Source organism: Pelophylax lessonae (assembly GCF_965119305.1).
Source record: "Pelophylax lessonae genome assembly, chromosome: 4".
In the NCBI taxonomy this organism is placed as follows: Eukaryota; Metazoa; Chordata; class Amphibia; order Anura; family Ranidae; genus Pelophylax; species Pelophylax lessonae.
Genome location: NC_138771.1, coordinates 148,646,344 through 148,660,057, shown reverse-complemented (window position 1 = coordinate 148,660,057; position 13,714 = coordinate 148,646,344).

The following is a 13,714-nucleotide window of genomic DNA, read 5'->3' as shown; positions in this document are numbered from 1 at the left end:
CATCAGGATCGGATCGCACAGCGGTTCACACTTGTGCGATCCGATCCTGTGCGAACTGCACGATCGCACTGCGATATGCGATCAAACTGGGGGTGTCGTTAAGATTACATTGACACCCCCAGCGTATCGCATATGGCAGTGTGAACTGCCGGGGGTGCGTGTGCGATGCGGGAACAGGCTGCGGATTCGCAGCCTTCCCGCATCGCATAAATGTGAACCGAGGCTTATAGCGCAAAGAATTAAAATTGCACAGGTGATCAAATACCACCAAAAGAAAGTTCTATTTGTGGGGGGAAAAGGACATCCATTTTATTTGGGTACAACCGTGCAGTTGTCCATTTAAGTAACGCAGTGCCAAATCGCAAAAAATGTCCTGGTCATTAAGGGGGTAAAAACCTTCTGGTCCAGAAGTGGTTAATACAAGAAGATGAAATAAAAGAAATAAAGTACTGTGCAAACGTTTTACACAAGTGCGAAAAAAAATGCTGTAAATTAGGAAGGCTTTCAGGAATAAAAGTGTTTATTTAGTGGTGGCTCCTTGCAAGTTTGTGGCTGCATTTCTGCAAATGGAGTGGGAGATTTGGTCAGGATCAATGGTGCATCCTCAATACTGAGGAATACAGGCAGATACTTAACCATCAAGCCTTACCATCAGGCTCAAATTTTATTCTGCACCGGGCAACCAACCCCTACACTCAGCCAATGTCATTAGGAAGTATCTTCAGCATAAATAAGAAGTCGTCCTGAAAAGTGATGGTTTGGCCCCCACAGATACCTGATCTCAACACCTGTCTGGGATTACATAGAGATTGAAGGATTTCAGGCAGCAGAAGATTTGTGATTAGTTTTCAAGATGTTAGGAACAAAACTACCCGTCGAGTTCCTTCAAAAACTGTGAACAAGTTTTAAAGAAGAATTTAATAATTGATGCTGTTTTGAAGGCAACGGGTAGCCTAACCAAATATTGATATAATTTAGATTTCTCTACCATTCATTTACTTTACATTTCATTAACTGATAAAAAGAAACTATTAACACTTCCATTTCTGAAAGCATTCTTAATATTTCAGCATTTTTATAAAATGTCTGCACTGTACTGTACAAGTATATAAAATATGGTTTTGTTCTTTTATTATACAGTCACTAGCCTCTTGTCGACAGCAAAAGGTAGATATACGTTGCAGTTTGCAAGTGATTTACCAGGATTATGGCTGAAGATATCAGCCATAACCCCAGTATTGTTTTTTTTAGCCAGCGGCTGACTTTCTCTTGAAGGGTTCTGAGCAGCTCATGAGCCGCTGAATCGCTTTCAGAAGAAGCGGGATGTTTCCCCTCCTGCCGCTCGCTGGTGTTTCTCAGGTTTACTGTTTCCACCGGCTCATCTGAGAAATTATCTGACAGTGCAGCCAGGTGGTCACAGAGGCAATAAAAGACTAGATCATCTACAATTGCCTCTAAGGCCTTGGAGGACTAGAGACTTCCGGCCCAGGGTGGAAGTAAACAATTTTTGGTTATCTTTTGCTTTTTAAAGGTAAAGGAGAGATTTGGGGTCTTTTTGACCCCAGATCTCTCCATAAAGAGGACCTGTCATCTTTATTTCTATAATACGGGATGTTTACATTCCTTTTGAAAGGAATAAAAGTGCTAAAAAAAAATGAAAGGGACTAAAGTGACAGTGTAAAAATAAAATTAAAATAATATTAACAAAAAATTTTAAAGCACTCCTATCCCTCTGTGCTTGTGCGTAGAAACAAACGCATATGTAAGTTGCGCACACATATGTAAATGGTGTTTGCACCACACATGTGAGGTATCACTGTGAACATTGGAGCAAGAGCAATAATTCTAGCACTAGACCATCTCTGTAACTCTAAACAGGTAACCAGCTTCACCAATAGAGATTTTTATGTACAGTGGTTTGTCGTCATTCCACGAGCGTGCAAAATTTTAAAGTGTGACATGTTAGGTGTCTATTTACTTGGCGTAACATCATCTTTCATATTGTACAAAAAAATTGGGGTATACATTGTGTTTTTTTTTTTAATTATTATTCATTAAAATGTATTTTTCCCCAAAAATTAGCATTTGAAAAACCACTGCGCAAATACCATATGACATAAAAAATTGCAACAATTTGCATCTTATTCCCTAGGGTCTCTGCTAAAGAAAATATATATATAATATTTAAAGGTTTTAAGTCATTTTCTAGCAAATAATACTGATTTGAACTTGTAAACAAAAAGTGTTCTAGAAAAGGCTCGGTCTTCAAGTGGCTAGAGAATTCCTACAAAATGATGTACCACTTGTACCTTACTCCAGCTAGAATCTCAAAATACTGTCCTACTCTCCCAATTGCTTCCATGGCTGCCTGAGCACTATGCTTCATACCTTGTGGTACACGCCCTCAGCAGGGCCAGAGCTACCACTGGGCAAACTAGGCAGCCACCTAGGGCACAGCCACAGCCCAGGAGCATAGATAAGGTGGACTCCAAACTTCCCCCCAAAGCGTCCACCAATAGTGCAGCAACTAGGCTAATGTAGCTGCAGGACTACCAGATGTGGGAGTCGCACAACTTGTTTCCATCACAGCCACAATCTGTCTCCTACAAATTGCCGCCAGGACTCCGTAAATCCTGGGTGATGTCAGAACAAAATGACATATGAGGAAGGTTCACCTACCCATTGGCTTAAGAGGCAGTGGAGGGTGGGGGCAATTAAGCTTCCTGTAGCGCAGGAGCGGGATCGGCAGGTATGATGAAGGAGAAGCCTGCACTCAAGCTCCTGAAAAGTGCAATGAAGATTCTCCAATGATTGAGGTGAGGGAGAAGAGTACAAACTGATGTTATGCCCAGGAAATACAGGGAGCTGATAGAAGTGCCAGCATACTCCTTTAATAACAGCCATTGTAATGCCACCACTGTGCCTGTTCTTTTTAACAGGGTGAAAGTAACATGACTCCGGTACAGCATAGTTGTCCGCTTACTGTCACTATGTTAAAAGAACAAGCATATTGGTGGCATTACAATGGCTGTACAATGGGTTCACAGTAGCCAGGATTCTGAAAAGCAATCCACAGTGGATCGCTTTTTAGAGTGTGGTTAATCGTCTGCTGTCAGATGTGTCTCTCGCCCCCTAAACACCTGTTTTTTTTTTTGCCAAATGGCAGTTTATAATGATGTTAATGCACCATAACCACAAGCCAAGTTTCAAATTTTGAAGTTTTATTTTTTTTTGGGGGTTGCAAGGAGCTGGTCTTGCCTAGGGTGCAAAATAGTCTAGCACCAGCCCTGGCCCTCAGTAATATGGATACCTCAAAGCAAGCGCTTTAACTAATATCACATGCTTTAAGGGCCAGTTCACACCATAGAAACACAGTCCGGATGCGTTACGGATGCTTTTCAGCATGTGCGTTTTTAAGGCTTTTTTAATGCGTTTTATGATGCGTTTTTGGTGCATTTTTGATGCGCTCCAGTGCATTTTTTCTATCTCTTATTTCTTCACCCTAAGGGTTACTAAACAAACAAGTGCTAAAACATGAAAAAAACCTCACAATCAAAAATCAGGGGAACTTAAGATCAGACTCAATTATATTTTCCATGAGAAAAACGAGAAATTCACAGCTATCCTTCTGAATACAACAAATGTTAACAGTTGGGCAGCAATGGATCAACTATACCTATCCCACTAACTATGATTCTACATTTCTACACCTCTAGTTGTTAATGACTGTTATTGGGCCCCAGGGATTGGAGGCACTGGGTATGGGTAATGTGGGCAGCGAATAGAATGTGCATAATCACTTCTAACCTTGAAAGGGAAGTTTTCCATCCCTATACTAAGAGTTTAGGTGTAACAGGATTAGGAATGTCTGTAATTCTAGAAATTATTAAAGAGATTTCTTTCCAGAATACCTGTATTCTATTGCATCCCAAGAGGATATGGAGTAAATTACTCTCTTGGTTGCAGTTCCTCCAACACAAGGGGGAACTTCAGGGTAGAATTTGTGGAGTCTCACTGGAATCATGTACCACTTGTGCAGAATTTTTTGGGAGTTGTCCCAGTGATCTGTGCATGCCGATGATTTACTATTTGCTTTTATTGCCCCCATCAATTGTAATTGGATATCTTTCTCCCATAGTACCATAGAATTAGATGTTTTATCCATCCTGCGTTGACTGCAGTAGTTGCAGAAGAAGGAGATGCGTTTATAAATCTTACTCAGCCTAGCCTCAGGCTTAAGCCCCGTACACACGATCAGATAATCGAATGACCTGTCGTCCGTTTTTTGTGGCATACTAGTCTGATGTGGAAAGTGAAGAGGTTATTTTCATACAAATTTTCCCGTATGACAGAATTCTACTTCAGAAGTGATGTCATGTGTTGGATTGTTTTGTATGTGTTCTTTCATCTCTGGGCATGCCTAGTCTTGCTATTAAGATTTTTTTTCGTTGAAAACTGTACTAATGAGACGAAGATCGGACGTTGTGTTGACGGACGATAAAAATTTTATAGCCTGCACATCAGGATTTTTTCGGCCGAAAAGTCGGAGTCGGCTGTCGAAAGCACCATACCAACAATCCGAAAATCGGCAGATCGGTCGTCGGACGAAATTTCCCTAAAGATTTTCTTATCAAGTGTACGGGCCTTTAGTGAGGAAATCCAAGATCTTTTGAGGTATTTCAATATATTGGATGGGATTAGATGCCACAAAATGTTTACCTTGATTAATTCTAAATTTATCAGCAGTTTTAGTCTTGCTTATATCTTCTAGATTAAAATGTATTCCTCTCACTGCCCAATTCTGAGCTGAAAAATGGGGTATCAAGTACTCAAATGCCCATAGTGGTATGTTTAATCTTTGTTGATTGTTGAGAATATTCTCCAGCTTAGATAATGTAGACTCCATGGTAATGGGGACAAGGGCCTCTTCCCCACAACCCTGGGCAGTGATTTTGGGGGGTCTTCCGTCAGGTGGCTTATCAGAATCTGGAAGTCCCCTTTAACAAGGGAGCCCTCAGATCCCCCCCATGTGAATGAGTATGGGGTTTGTACCCGTATACATTCATCAAAAAAGTGTGTAGATTCATCCTCATGCACGACGACCGCCGCACTGCCGGACCTGAAGAAAGAAAAGAAGAAAAAACTTCCAGCCTCGTTGAATGCTCCCGCTGACTACCTGCTTCTTCGCTGCCTTACATTTCTTAAGGATGATGTTGGGAAAAGTGTTCAGGAGCTAGAAAAGTCTAACCGAGCCTTAGAACAGCAAGTAGAAGAGATGAAGATTCAGTTGGAAGAACTTGAAGAGGAATTACAGGCAACAGAGGATCTGTCCCAAAGAGGGGATAGTGTGCCTGATGCAGTTTATAAAAGGATCAGTGTTTTGGGGTCTGTCCTGAGTGAGCATCAGAAATTTGATGGCATGTTGTTTGAATCATCCCGCGGGATTAAACAGTTCCTTCAAAAGCTTAAAGGACTGGAAAATGTATCATTAGAACTTCAGCAAACAAAGGAGCTGTGTAAGAAATGTGATGATTTCTCAGTTCAGGCTGAAAGTCTAGTGAAAAACGCAAGTGATATAAAGCTTGGAGAAAAAAGCAAACACCACCTAGTGGAGAAAACTAAGGCAAGTGATATAAATCTTGGAGAAAAAAGCAAACACCACCTAGTGGAGAAAACTAAGGCTGTTGGTGAAAATGTGAAGCAAATGAATAAGTGCCTTTCAGGGAATATTTCCAAAATGGAACTGGTGAAAGACAGGTGGCAGAAGTTTGAGCGTGATCTTGAGATACATTCCATGTGGAGTTCAGATAAAGAAAAGGAGCTACAAGGGAAAAGTAATGCAATAGCAGAAAGTGCATTAAAGAAACCTGTAATAGACTGTGTTGCAGTTCCATGCTTCTTCACTGATGCAGAGAGGAGGTCTGTAATGGATACCACCCAGATCGCTGGGTTCAACTGTGTTGTTGCCTTTGACCCATATGTTGGTGGAAGAAAAGTTGATGATGTCTCTGGAAAAAGGTACAGGGGTCACTTTGAAGAAATGTGTGACCGCCTGTTGTCGCAAACGGAAGGCCCTCTGCACAGCATCTTAGAGCAAGCTAAGCTCAAGAAACAAAGAGTCAATGATTGTGTACAGCTGTACGGAGAGGCAACTCAAGTCACAGAGGGACGTCAAGAGTCCCTACTTGGAACAAAGCTAAGTGAAGCAGAGGTTCTCAAAGTTTTGTGGAAAACATTTATTGATTGCAGAGAGAGGCGGCTCAAGAATGTTGAAGACATTAAGACTAGCAAAATTGAGTTGCCTATGGATCACGGTCCTCCATGGCGGATAGGACAAACTTGTATGCAAGACAAACTTGAGAAGGAGCGAAATGATGCCAAAAGTGCAGTTGAGGAATGTGTATATGAGATGAGAGACAAACTGTGTGACATTTATGAGAAATCTGTCAATGAAGATGACAGAAACAGTTTCATCCGGAAGCTTGAGGATAGTAGGAGGCTTATCAGTGAGAGTCAAGAGAAGTGCCTGACACATGCGTGTCTGGAAATCTGTGTCCCAACCCTAGGGTTGAAACAAGAGGGGGGGGTATGTGACAGGAAGTCAGGTAAATCTGTGGATGTAGTCATAGACAGGAGATACATTTCCACCTGGTTTAGAAAATTCACCAATTACTATAAGGTGTCGGCTGCAAAGGCAGCAGGAAGGTGTAAAGAAGTTGAAAGGCCTTCAGCTGTTCGGAATGAGGAAGTTAAGGCCTCTATAATTTGTCCAAAGGAAGTCTATTGATTGCTGCCTCCTGAGGCTGTGTGAGCTGGGGAGAGCAGTCAGATGAGAGACTTCTAAAGGTGAGGTGTTGAACCTTTTCTGTGTAAAGAAAACACAAATGGACATTTGAGTGTCTGCTGTAGGATCAGCAGAGAAGGTAGACGCCCACAGTGGCCAGGATTTATTTTGTGTTTTATTTTGATTTTTTGATGTTTTTGCTGCATGCACTTGTTTGAAGAAATTGGAAGAATAAACCATAACCTGTTGTTTTCAACCACTCCTCGGTATCTCCCTGTGTAACGAACCCCCCCAAAGGGGTCATCCACACCCGCTACCGAGCTAATCTTTCACAATATATATATATATATATATATATATATATATATATACTGTATTTATCGGCGTATAACACACACTTTTAAAATAGGGGGTAAATTGTGTGTGCGTGTTATGCGCTGATATCGTTAAAAAAAGGCAGGGTACATACCCCAGTATCAGGCGAGTGGACTCCATCTGAGATTACCCGGGGGACCTGCGAGTCCCGGGCCCCCCAGACCACGCATTGCAGGCCTCTGGCAGCCATCCTCCTATCTGTGTATGTTACACAGTTTAACTCTCACGGCCTCAGAGGGTAACGCTCTGCACAGCTCGCGAGAGTTTAGCTTGAGCTGAGAGGAGCAGAGAACTGCCGAACTTGTACCAGCCAGGTACAAGTAGTTAAAAACCTGTGGGATAAAATAAGTCTCAGAGAGTGGTGGAGCACACAGTAATCACTGCCTGACAGGGGGGAGGGGGAGCTAAAAGACACATACTGGCTGACAGCCCCCCCCCTCCCTCCCTGCAGAGCAGAGTGTGTGTCTCTTTTACCTCCCTTGTAAGGCAGCAGTGTTCACTGGTGTTAAAGGGGGCCAGAGTGACAAAAGGAGTCTGCCGGGGGGGGGGGGGGTTAAAAAAAAAACACAGCTGACAGGGAGGTGAGGAGCTAAGAGACACACACTAGCTCCTCCATTCCTGCAAAGCAGAGTGTGTGTCTATTTGCCCCTTTCCCCCTGTCAGGCACTGTAGAGATGTCCAGAACTTGTACCCTTTTAGATACAAATGTTTCAAAGCGGTGAAGGGGGACAAAGCTCTGAGCTACCCTTATTTTTCTTCAAATTAATATTTTTTTTAATTTATTTTTTTTACAGAAAAATCCCTCTGAAAACTAGGTGCGTGTTATACGCCGATAAATATGGTGTGTATATATATATATATATATATATATATATATATATTTATACAGTGGGTACGGAAAGTATTCAGACCCCCTTAAAATTTTCACTCTGTTATATTGCAGCCATTTGCTAAAATCATTTAAGTTCATTCTTCTTCCTCATGAATGTACACATAGCACCCCATACTGACAGAAAAACATTTATTAAAAAAGAAAAACTGAAATATCACATGGTCCTAAGTATTCAGACCCTTTGCTGTGACACTCATATATTTAACTCAGGTGCTTTCCATTTCTTCTGATCATCCTTGAGATGGTTCTACACCTTCATTTGAGTCCACCTGTGTTTGATTATTCTGATTGGACTTGATTAGGAAAGCCACACACCTGTCTATATAAGACCTTCCAGATCACAATGCATGTCAGAGCAAATGAGAATCATGAGGTCAAAGGAACTGCCTGAAGAGCTCAGAGACAGAATTGTGGCAAGGCACAGATCTGGCCAAGGTTACAAAAAGATTTCTGCTGCACTTAAGGTTCCTAAGAGCACAGTGGCCTCCATAATCCTCAAATGGAAGACGTTTGGGACGACCAGAACCCTTCCTAGAGCTGGCCGTCCGGCCAAACTGAGCTTTTGGGGGAGAAGAGCCTTGGTGAGAGAGGTAAAGAAGAACCCAAAGATCACTGTGGCTGAGCTCCAGAGATGCAGTCAGGAGATGGGAGAAAGTTGTAGAAAGTCAACCATCACTGCAGCCCTCCACCAGTCGGGGCTTTATGGCAGAGTGGCCCGACGGAAGCCTCTCCTCAGTGTAAGACACATGAAAGCCCGCATGGAGTTTGCGAAAAAAAAAACCTGAAGGACTCCAAGATGGTGAGAAATAAGATTCTCTGGTCTGATGAGACCAAAATAGAACTTTTTGGCCTTAATTCTAAGCGGTATGTGTGGAGAAAACCAGGCACTGCTCATCACCTGTCCAATACAGTCCCAACAGTGAAGCATGGTGGTGGCAGCATCATGCTGTGGGGGTGTTTTTTAGCTGCAGGGACAGGACGACTGGTTGCAATCGAGGGAAAGATGAATGCGGCCAATTACAGGGATATCCTTGACAAAAACCTTCTCCAGAGTGCTCTGGACCTCAGACTGGGCCGAAGGTTTACCTTCCAACAAGACAATGACCCTAAGCACACAGCTAAAATAACGAAGGAGTGGCTTCACAACAACTCCGTGACTGTTCTTGAATGGCCCAGCCAGAGCCCTGACTTAAACCCAATTGAGCATCTCTGGAGAGACCTAAAAATGGCTGTCCACCAACGTTTACCATCCAACCTGACAGAACTGGAGAGGATCTGCAAGGAGGAATGGCAGAGGATCCCCAAATCCAGGTGTGAAAGACTTGTTGCATCTTTCCCAAAAAGACTCCTGGCTGTATTAGATCAAAAGGGGGCTTCTACTAAATACTGAGCAAAGGGTCTGAATACTTAGGACCATGTGATATTTCAGTTTTTCTTTTTTAATAAATCTGCAACAATGTCAACAATTCTGTGTTTTTCTGTCAGTATGGGGTGCTATGTGTACATTCATGAGGAAGAAGAATGAACCTAAATGATTTTAGCAAATGGCTGCAATATAACAAAGAGTGAAAAATTTAAGGGGGTCTGAATACTTTCCGTACCCACTGTATATATATATATATATATATATATATATATATATACAGTGCTCACCATGAAAGAGTACACCCCCTTTTAAAAAGTAAGATTTTAATCAATATCTTAGTGAACTAAAGATCAATTTCCAAAATTTTGACAACACTTAGTTTTATAGAACATTTGTTTAGCTCCATTACATGAAAGTAAGGTTAATAATATAACTTATATAACAAAATCTTCAGTTTTATTCAAATTAGTTGATGCAAAAATGAATACACCCCACAACAAAAAATAGACCTCTAGAATGTTTTATGACCTCCATAATTTGTAAGGACAGTGCCAAGTCTTGTCGGCATGGAATGAACAAGTTGGCAACATATTGCAACATCTTTTTTCATTCTTCAAGAACGACCTCTTTTAGAGCCTGGATGCTGGATGGAGAGTGAAGCTCACTTGTCTCTTCAGAATTCCCAAAAGATTTCTCGATTGGATTCAGATCAGGTGACATACTTGGCCACTGAATCACTTTCACCCTGTTCAGAAATGCAACGGTGGCCTTAGATGTGTGTTTTGGATAATTATGTTGAAAAAGTACACGCGGACCAAGGGCACAGAGTGATGGTAGGATCTGCTCTTTTAACATAAAACAGTACCATCTGTGAATTTGGGATACCAGCAAGAAATGCAGCTCCCCGACACCAGCAGCACTTATGAAGCCCCCACAAAAGGACACTGCCACCCCAATGTTTTACTGTAGGCACCATGCATTTATCTTTCTACTCCTCACCTTTGCGACTCCATGCAGTTTTGAAGCCATCAGTTCCAAAAACATTTTTCTTGGTCTCATCACTCCAGAGGCCGGAGTCCCAGTATACTTCCTTTTAAGCATGGGCCCTGGCAAATTCTAAGTGGGCTTTTTTGTGCATGGGCTTTAGGAAAGGCTTCATTCATAGATGACACTAATGCATGCCATTCCTTTGCAGTGTACGCCCTATTGTGTCATAAGAAACAAAGACCCCAGTTTGGCTTTATACTTTTTTTTTTTTGCTAACTGCAGTGAACTTGCATGGCGATTTTCTTCAACCCTTCTCATTAAAAGATTCTCCTGTCGAGGTGTTAACTTCCATTGACGGCCTGGTCATCTCTGTGAGATGGTTGCAGTTCCATATTTATTTATTATCAGAATACTGTAGCAAAAGTGATACAAAAATGTAACAAAGAGCTTTGCTGATCTTGTAGCCTTCACTTTTCTTGTGTAAAGAAATTTTCTCTCAGGCCTTGTGACATTTCTCTTGCATGTGGTGCCATTGCTGACAGCATGAAATGGGAGGGGTTTGTCCTTTTTTAATCAACTATCTGCTTGACACCTATGTAATGAATAATTAGACTCACCTTTAGTTGAATTCTTGTTAATTTTGTTGTTTGGATTTTGTCTTATAAACATGGGGTCACCTGATCGCTGTGATAGCCTCTGATTGGATATCACTGTGATCAGTCACTGTGAGCCTGCCCCTGTGTTTACTTCCTCTTTTGAATGAAGAGGAAGATGTGTTGCATCTTCCTGTCCTTGCAGGAGATGAAGCTATAAAAAAATTAAAAATAAAGATTAAAAAAAAAAAAACAAGATTTAAAAAGTAATAAGCCAGGGTTAGTGTTAGGGTCAAGGTCTGGGTCAAAGGTCACGGCCAGCATATTTTAGGTTCCATTTAGTGTCAGTGTGTTTTAGGCCGGATAAAAAAAAAAGCGAAATGCACACCATTGTTTCTGGGCACTACTATCGCTACAAACCACTATCATACACACATGGTATCAATGCGATCGGCAGGAGAATTTATTTTGGGTTGTTCTTTGGTTGTAAAGTATGATAATAGCAAGAAATATACAGTTAAATTGAAATAAACATGATTTATAAACATGACTTTCATGTTCATGTTTACAACATGGTCTTGAATACATTTGTTAGGAAAAATACTTTTTAGTGTGTGCAAATAAATTTTAAAGAATATATAAACTCAACATTTCATGCTCCTGATATGTGCCTGCTGTACCATGTACCTGTATGAAAAGTTATCATGTTCTCTGTGTATTCCTTCATGTGAAATAACTGGTGTTCCTGCCAGTCACTTTGCTTTAAAAACTGTCCCCACTAAGCAGGAGAACACAGCATAGTCAGTTCTCTAGCTGTGCTGAGAACTCAGTCTGCTGTCTTCCAATGATCAGACTTGCCCTGACACCCTCCACACAGTCTTTCACTGGGAAGATCAGTGCGATGCTGTTTCTACTCCCCAAGCTCCTATGCAGCTGAGAACAGAGAGAATTTGATCGCTTACAGCAGGGGTCTTCAAACTATGGCCCTCCAGTTGTTCAGAAACTACAATTCCCATCATGTCTGTGAATGTCAAAGTTTTACAATGCCTCATGGGATGTGTAGTTCTGCAACAGCTGGAGGGCCGAAGTTTGAAGATCCCTGGCTTACAGTATTATAAGTATATCTATACACATATGTTTTGCCTTTCATTCCTAATTTAGATGAAATGGTTTGTTTTTCAAGGTGAAGGTTTACATACACTTTAAGTCAGCGATGTCGATTGTTTAACTAATCGATGTATGACAGCACCTGCAATAGGAAAATAAATTAACTATAGTTATGATGACCATTATAATATTCATAAAATCTGCCGCTCTATGCAGGTATTCTTTTAAGCACAGTAAAATTGTGTAAAAGTATGGACTGCGAAACTAAAATAAATTAAGATTTATTTTACAATTAAGACACTAACAAATACACATAACAGTAGGATTGATTGTTTGACAGACGATACCCACTCCTCCCCTGCAGTAGGATAAAGAAGCTGTGTCTGTCTATGAGTTGTGCCAATACAGCAAAAATGTAATTATCTAAACCCTGGGGGTTATGATACTGTGAGCGGAATATCATATTAAACCAGCAAAAACTATTGTAAGCAAAATATTAAATTAAAAAGGCAAAAATTATTCAGATAATAACACACTGTTAGTTACCCTCAGAAGCAAGATGGTGATAGATCGCTTTGGGTGAATGGCCTTAAGATGGCTGCCAACCAATCCCTCAAGATTGCCACTGAGGGTGGAGAAGCTCAAGATGATGGATCTAGAGTAGCTGAAGATCAGTCAGAGGCGGATCTGATAGTGAGGCTGGATCAAGAGAACCCTCAAGGTGGATGGATATGGATCAATATGGCAAGAGCTTCAGATGCTAATTTAAAAAAAAGAGCTGGCCTTTTCCAAGATGGAGCCAATCATCCAATATGGAGTTGATGATATTTGGAGGTTGATGATTCAATATGGAGTTAATCCGGTCTTTCTCTGGGCTTCTATTTTTATCATCCCAAAACTGCCTTAACTAGGGATCATCATAGAGGGCATAGTTTGTAATAGTTACACTTCTGATTGGAGGGTAATATTACCTATTAACTATTTGTTTGTCCAAACAATAGCTTAAAGTGGTTGTACCCCCCCCATAAAAAACAAACAAACCCTGCAGGACAGGGGCATAATGTGCTAGTATGCATGGCATACTAGCACATTATGAAATACTTACCTTAGAACTAAGCCCCGACATGGTCTCCCGGACACTGCTGAGGCAGCTGACATGTTCCCTCTGTGTCTCTTCCGGGTTCGGCGGCTCCGGCGCTGTGAGTGGCTGGAGCCGCGATGACGTCACTCCCACGCATGTGCGCGGGAGTTCACTGTCCAGCAAGGAGCTCTGAAGGTCCGGCAAGATACTCCAGACCTTCAGAGCACATGCATTCAGCATAACTCATTGAAAAGTTATGTGTTATCATTTTAATTCAGAGAGACTCTGGCATAATGTATACTGTATATGTATATTATATGTAGTTTAATATATGTGATGTACAGTGGGTACGGAAAGTATTCAGACCCCCTTAAATTTTTCACTCTTTGTTATATTGCAGCCATTTGCTAAAATCATTTAAGCTCATTCTTCTTCCTCATGAATGTACACATAGCACCCCATACTGACAGAAAAACACAGAATTGTTGACATTGTTGCAGATTTATTAAAAAAGAAAAACTGAAATATC